This window comes from Choloepus didactylus (assembly GCF_015220235.1).
Source record: "Choloepus didactylus isolate mChoDid1 chromosome 25 unlocalized genomic scaffold, mChoDid1.pri SUPER_25_unloc1, whole genome shotgun sequence".
Lineage (NCBI taxonomy): Eukaryota > Metazoa > Chordata > Mammalia > Pilosa > Megalonychidae > Choloepus > Choloepus didactylus.
The window spans coordinates 586859-594213 of record NW_023637606.1 but is presented as its reverse complement, the minus strand read 5'-3'; positions in this window follow the sequence as shown (position 1 = coordinate 594213).

The following is a 7355-nucleotide window of genomic DNA, read 5'->3' as shown; positions in this document are numbered from 1 at the left end:
ACAGCAGAACGGGTCACGTCAGGCCGGGTGGGCTTGCGGTGGGACCAGCCAGAGCCTGGGAGAGGACTGGGGGGCACAGGCCACCCCAAAAGGCAGTTTCTGTGCAGGTGTCCCCACCTGGGCCCTGCGCGGAGGCCCTGATGCTGGAGCTGCCCGAAAAGAGCCTCGGGCTGGGACTGGGAGAGCCCATCAGGCCCTCGTGCCCCGCGGACCCCTGAGCAGCTGCGACCAGGGCCCTCTGCCCCCATGGCCGCCCCCACGCCCCGGGCTCGCTGTCCCTGTGCCCTGTCAGCACCAGTCTCTGACCCCTCCCGGGACCCCTTGCTCTCCACAGCCAGCGTTTGTTGGTGGCTTCCCTGCCGTGGGGCCCTCCGAGTGGGCCCAGCATTCTCTCCCGCTCACGGAGGCGGCCCTGGGTGTCCCTGGTGCTGCCGGAGGCTCAGAACTGCTGGCGCAGGGGGCGCTGCTGGTGGCGCGGGCCGGGGGTGGGTCCACTGGACCCCCAGGCAGCCTGTGCGGGAGGGAGCCCGGGCGGAGGCCCCATGGGACACCCCCATGCCCAGAGAGCCCACCCTTGGGTGGTAGGGGTGGTGGGCAGGGGGGGTTGTGGTGGGGGTGGGATGGGGCTTATGGTGGGTGGGGCTCTGTGGGTGGGGGCGGGGCTTGTGGGAGGCAGGGCCCAGTGGGTGGGGGTGGGGCTTGTGGGTGGAGCTCTGTGGGTGGGGCGGGGCTTGTTCTGGGCTGGCTTGCAGGGCCTTGGGTGCTTGCTGGGGGCCCTGGGGTCTGGGAGGCCCACCCTTGCCACCCGGCGTGACACCCTCCTGCCTTCCAGAACGCCGTGCTGCACTACCCGTACTGGACCAGCTACGCCTTCTCGCCGGCGCTGTACCCTGCCTTCTCCAGTGAGAGCCAGTGAGTTCCTGGCTGGGGCCCGGGGTGGGCCTGGGGCTGCCATCCTCGGTCCTGGGGGCTGGGTGAGGGGGCTCTGTGTGTGTTCATCGTGTCTGGAAGTCCCCGTGAGAGGCGACTCACGGGGTGGGGCCTGGGTGTCCAGCTGAGGCTGCCGGCCCCATCCTGACGCTGGCCCCCACGGGTAGGAGGGCGGCGGGCTGGGGCACAGGGCCTAGGTCAGGCCGCCCAGCAGGAGTGGGGCCGGCGAGGTACTTACGGAGTGGAGGGAGCCAGGAGGGCGCCGGCCGAGTTGGGTTCTGAGGGGTGAGTAAGAGTTTGCAGGGGAGTGAGCCCAGTGGGATGTCCTGGAAGATGGTGAGGGTGCGCTGGGGGCGGGGGCTGGCAGTGGCTCTGAAAGCAGCTGCAGGCCGGGAAGGGGTCACTCGCAGACAGAGTAGTGTCCATGGGAGAGGGGGCCCTGCCTGCCCGCCCAGGGTCCCTGCTCCCCGCTGGGCAGAGCTGGTGCAGCACCCCAGGCCCGTTAGTGAGGAGGTCTCTGGGGGGCGACAGGAGCTGGGGCATTGGGGTTTGTGCTGTGGCTGCGCGGGGTATGTGAGCGGTCAAGGGCTCTGCTCTGCGCTGCTGCCTGGCGCACCCCGAGTCCTGATGGGCATTCGGCCTCCTCCATCAAGCCACGGGGCAAGGTGGCCGCTTTGACTTTCTCCTGGCGAAGCTCCTCCTCGCGGCGGCCCCTGCCTTCCCCAGGCTTGGGGGCTCCCCATGGGGCCGGGGCACTTAGGGTGGGGAGGGGCCACCACAGCGTCCTCCTCTGGCCTTGGGGGCTGCCAAGGGGCTCCCTCCTCAGGGCACTGGGGACACGTGAGGCAGGAGGCGGAGGGGCCGCGTCCCTGGGGCCCGGTCAGGGCGAGGCGGACGTGCACAGCCCCTGCAGGCTGAAGGTGGCTCAGGAGATCAGCGCCAAGACAGCCGAGCCCCTGCTGGGGGTGTCGGGGCTCCCCACCCGGTGGGCAGGTGGCAGCCCTGGGGACGCCTCTCCCTAACCCTGATCTAACCCAGGCTCGCCCCTTCCTGCCCCCTTCCGGGCCCCACAGAGGCCTCCTCTGCTCACCTGGACAGGTGGGTGGGCCAGCGGGGGAGGGCAGCCCTGGGGGGACAGAGAGGGGGACAGAGTTGGGGAGGAAGACGGGGGAGGATGGGGTACAAGCCGGGACCTGTGGGTCTCAGTCCGGGCAAGGTGGGGCCGCCTGTGCCCCAGAGCCTCTGGGTTGGCCAGGGCGGCTCGGACCAGGTGGAGGCAGTGGGGCCCCTGAGCGGCTTCCAGGGGGGCTGTGGGGAGTCCCAGGGCAGGGCCGGGCTGAGCAGGTGCGCCTGGCTGTGGGGAGTGGCCACACACTCCGGGGGTGCTGGGCCCGTGCCTACTCCACTCAGTGCCGCTCTCTTTCCCCGCAGCCCCCTGGTAGGCTCCGCCTCGTACCTGTGTGCGGCCGGCGGCCAGCCCTGCCCGGATGCCAGCTATGGCCCCGCAGCGCCCGCCTCCAGCTTCCTACCAAAGAGCAGCGACTTCCCTCAGGTAGGAGCCCCCCGCTGCCCCCACCATGGCCTCTGCGAGCCGGGCTCGGCCCCAGGTCCCTCCGGGCTCCTAGGGAGACTGGTGACGGGCACCCCACCCACGGCCCCTGGGCCTGCATGCGGCCTGAGCGCCCCCCGACACCTGGCCCCGCAGGGCACCCCCTGCGGCGAAGAGTGGGGTCAGAGGTCACGGGGTGGGGGTCTGGGGTGCTGGCGTTGGAACGGCAGGGACAGTGGGGGGCCGCGGTCGACGGTGCCAGGAGCCTCGGGGCAGGTGCGGGGACCCCGACCCCTCCTGCGGACCCCTGCCCTCCACACCCTGGGGTCCAGCACGCGCCCCGGCCCCACATGGCGCAGAGAGCGTCTGTTTCCGGCCCGACCGCTCGCAGCCGGGAAGCTGAAGTCAGGGGTTTTCTGGACAGATTGCAGCTCGGACGGTCTTTTAGCTTTGCCATATTTTGTAGCATTTTTGTAAAAAGCGTTTGGAGATACTTTAGATTTACGGGCGGGCTGGGAAGATGGGGTCTCCCCGACCCGGCCCCCCACACTGGCCTCTGAGGCGGCTGCGGGAGGCTCACAGCGCAGCGTTCCCCGAACCCGCTGCTCCCTGGCCCCCAGTTTCCTTTTTCAGGACAGTCCCTGTGCCTTTCCTCGTCTTGGGACCTGGACCCCTTGAGAGGGACCAGCCATGTGTGTGTGTGTGGGGGGCACGTGGGGTCCACTGGCACCCCCTTCTGATGAGCTGCAGGTGGTGGGTTGGGGGGACCCCCAGGCTGGGGCCGTCAGAGGCGCATGGCCGCGTCTCACCATGGCGGTGACCTTGCCCGGTGTCCGGGTGGTGTCCTCCAGCGCCCAGCGAGAGCTTTCCCTGTACTGGGGAGAAGGACCCTGAGGCCAGGCAGCGATCCAGGGCCCCGGCCTGCGCCTCTCATCTCAGTGCCCATCGTGGCCCTTGCCCATGCGGGTGTTACACGGCGTTTCCTTGCGTCCCTGCGCGTTGGTGATCGGGGGCTGTGGGCAAAGCCGTCCCTGCCCCTGGGCGTGTGTCCAGCTGCACCTTCACCGCGGGCTGGGGCTCGGGGCCTGTGCCACACTCGCGTGGTGTCGTCCGGGACCCTCGGGACCCTCGGCATCCGCCGCGTGAGCCCCTCCCCACGTCCTCGCCCTGGCCCTCGGCACGGCCCCTTCCCCGGGAGGAGGTCTGCTTCCAAGCCTCTGTCTTCCCTTGGGCCAGGAGCCGCTCGGAACCCGGGGTCGCTGCTGGGTGAGCTTGGCGGCCGGAGGGGCTGTGCAGGGGCCGGGGAACGCGGCTGCCTGCCGTCTCCTTTCTGAGCTAAGGTGCGGTTCGTTACCATGAGCTCACCATTTGGGGTTTAGCACGCTGACAGGGCAGTGCCACCACCGTCGCTGTGTCGTTCCAGAACATTCTCAGCACCCCAGGAGGAGCCCTGAGCCCACTGGCAGCCACTCCCTGGCCCTCCCCAGCCCCCAGGACCGTGACCCTCCTTCCTGACCCCCTGGATTTGCTGGTTCTGGCGCTGCCTGTCCACAGAGCCCAATGGCGCCCATCTTTTGCGCCTGGCTTCCTTCCCTGAGCCTCGGAGCGTCTCCACGGCTCCTGCAGGCTGGCGTGTGTGACCGCACGTCCTTCCTGTTTACGGCCGGAGGATGTCCACGGCGTGGTGCTGGCCCGCCACGTCTCCGTCTGTCCACACCACACGTCTTTGTTTCCATTTGTCTGTCCACACCATGAAGCTCTATCTGTCCACTTTGCACATCTCTGTTTGTCCACACTGTGCATGTCTGTCTGTCCACACCACGCAGCTCTGTCCACACCGTGTATCTCCATCTGTCAGTCCACTCCACATGTCTGTCTGTCCGCTAGCTGCAGTGGTGAGGTCTCTCCATGGGAGGTGACAGGAGATGTCTGGCCTGAGCCCTGGCCCCCCGAGGCTGACCCGGGTGACGTCCCAGAGGCGGGTGAGCGGGGGCTGCTGGGGCCGCGGGCTGGGGGCTGAGTGGGCTGTCATGGGCCCAGGCCCCCAGCTGCTGGAGGAGGAGCTCCCCCGGGGCTGCAGCCTGCAGAGCCGGGACGGGGCAGGAACGGGGCGCAGCCGCCCGACGGGACCTGCCCCGGGTGAAGAGGCCGTAAGCTGCGTCCTCAGGTGCAGCCGGAGCCCGCCTGGGTGGGGGTGCAGGTGAGTGGGGTCTGGGCGGGGGGCTCTCAGTTCTCCAGGCCCTCCGCCCTGGCCCGCTCCTCTCCATTTCTGCTGCTACCCAGATCCTTCCCGGGAAACCTTAGAGCCTCCTCTGGCCCCTCTGCTCCCGCCTCGAGGTCCAGCACCCCGGCTGCTGCCTGGAGCCCTCCTCTCCATGGACACCCCACCCCCAGCCCGCGATCCGGGCCTGGCCCCACCCTCCATCCTCACCTGCATCCTCCATGGGTACAGACCCCAGCCCCCAGCCAGCCGGCCCTGAGCCCCTCAGCCCAGGCCATGTCCGCCTGCTCCTTCCTGCCTCCCCACCCCCCACTCCTGCCACACCCGGCTGCCAGGCCCTTGCAGCCCGCCCGGCCCGGCAGACCCCCACAGCTCTGGCCCGAGGGCTCGGCTGAGGGGGTCCACCCCTCGTGTGCTCCTTCACCCAAGAGGGAGCCCCCCGGGGACATCGGGCCGCGGGGGCTGTGTGTGCCTCCTGGCGGCTGCCGGCTCCAGGCATGGGGGAGCCCTGTGGCCTGAGCAGGTGTCACCCCCACAGGCTGAGGGTCCCCAGGCCGTGTCTGGCTGGGGCGGACCCGCCGAGCAGAGCCGCCCACTTGGGACCACTCGGGGACGGGCCGTGGGCTTCGCCTGCCGGTTCCCAGAGGGCTGCCTTGTCCTGCTCCCCTCCAGGAAGGACAGCCCGGGGGCTTCCGGGAAGCCAGGGTGAGATCACGGCTCAGGAAAGTGCTGTGTGCAGGCTGGGCTCCACACACAGGGGGCACGGCATCGATCGCTCTGCAAATGCACTGCAGCAGCGCCCGGCGGTGTCGGCCCACCCCGCTCCTGCGGGTCCGGAGCACTTACTGGCACTGAGCACGAAGAAAAGAAAGAGATTTGTTCTTACGGGAAGGCCTTTGGTTCACGCCAGGAAGCCCACTCTGTGCACGGGCATCTCAACAGGACTGTGCTGCGGGAGTCGGGGGCACCTGGGGGGCAGAGCGGGGTGGGACGGGCTGGGCAGGGCTGCCCCACGGCAGCACACCCGGCTTCCTGGGCAGCAGCCCCCACGGGCCCTGCAGTGCGCCGGCCGAGGCAGAGAGGAGCCTTCTCCCAGCCCCCCACCCCCAGCCGCCCCGTCTCCGGGCTCTGCCCGTGTGCACCCCTCTGCCTGGTGGGGGCGTCCATCGGCCAGGAGCCAGCAGGCCCCAGAGGCCTCCTCCTCCAGGAAGGCGCACCATAGCCCCTCGCCTCGGTTTCCCTCATTGTGAAACAGGGAAGCAACAGAAATAAAAGGCATTGAATGGAAAGGAAGCATTGAAACTTCCCATATGTGCAGAGGCCGTGATCTCTTATGTAGAAAGTCCCAAAAACCCACAGCTGCTAGGGCAAATAAGCTAATTCATGAAGTTTCAGGGTACAGGGTCACCACACGGACATCAGTGCTGTTTCTAGACTCCAGTGAAGAACAGTGTGAAACGGAGATCAAGGAAAAGTTTCCCGTGTACAGTAGGACCTAAAGGAATCAGATATCCAGCGATAAGTTTAACCAAGGATATAAAGGACTTGTACACAGAAAACTGCAGAAAAACGTTGTCAAAAGAATCAAAGAAGACTTAAATAAACGGCCCGACGTGCTGTGTTCATGGACCGGAAGACTGAATATTGTTAAGACTTCACTTCCACCCCAAGTGATTATAGAGTGAACACAATCCCAGCGGAAATCCCTCCGGCCTCCCAGCAGGAACAGAAAGGCTTTTCCATCATCACCTGCACGTGGAGGGGTCAGGGGCCCTGAGGAGACAGAACCATCTAGAAGAGGAAGAACAAATACGCGAGACTCACACTGTTCCAGTCTGCTCAGGCCGCTGGAATGCAGCGTGCCAGGAACAGGTTGGCTTTTTCAGTAGGGGTTTATCAGGCTGCAAATTTTCAGTTCTCAGACCACGAGATGTCCCGGTTAAGGCATCAAGAGGCAGATGGCTTCTCTGCGGAAAGGCCGGCAGTGTCCGGGCTCGTCTGTTACACGGCTCTGCTGAGCTGCTCCCTGGGTTCAGCTGCTGCTTCCCGAGGCTTTCTCCAGGATGGCTCTGGGCTTGTCTCAGCTCCTGCAGGCCCTTCTTGCACACTCTGGATGTCATCTCTTAGCGTCTCTGAGCTCTCTCCGAGATGTCTCTGCCTTTTGTTCTCTCACGGAGGACACCAGCAAGGGGCCGGGACCCCCTCGAGTGGGCGGGGCCACATCTCCATGGAAACAGCCTCCTCGGAAGGCCCCGCCCACAGGAGTGGATTGAAGATCGTGGCTTTTCTGGGGTGGGTGACAGCTCCAGACCAGCACACATACCTCCCGACTTCAAAACTCACCACCCGGCAGCAGTAATCACACAGCCCGGTGCTGGCAAAAGGACGGACGTGGAACCGACTGAGTAGAAGTGGGCTCAGAAATCAGCCTTTGCATCTCGGCTGCTTGATTTGGGCAAGAGGGTCAAGTCCACTCAATGAGGAAAGAAGAGTCTCTTCAATAAATGGCGCTGAGAAAACTGGAAATTCAGAAGCCAGAGAATGAAGAGAGACCCCTACCTCACACCACACACAAAAATTAACTTAAAATGGGTAAAAAACCTAAGTATAACCCAAACTGAAAAACTTCCAGAAGAAAACCCAGGGGAAGCATCT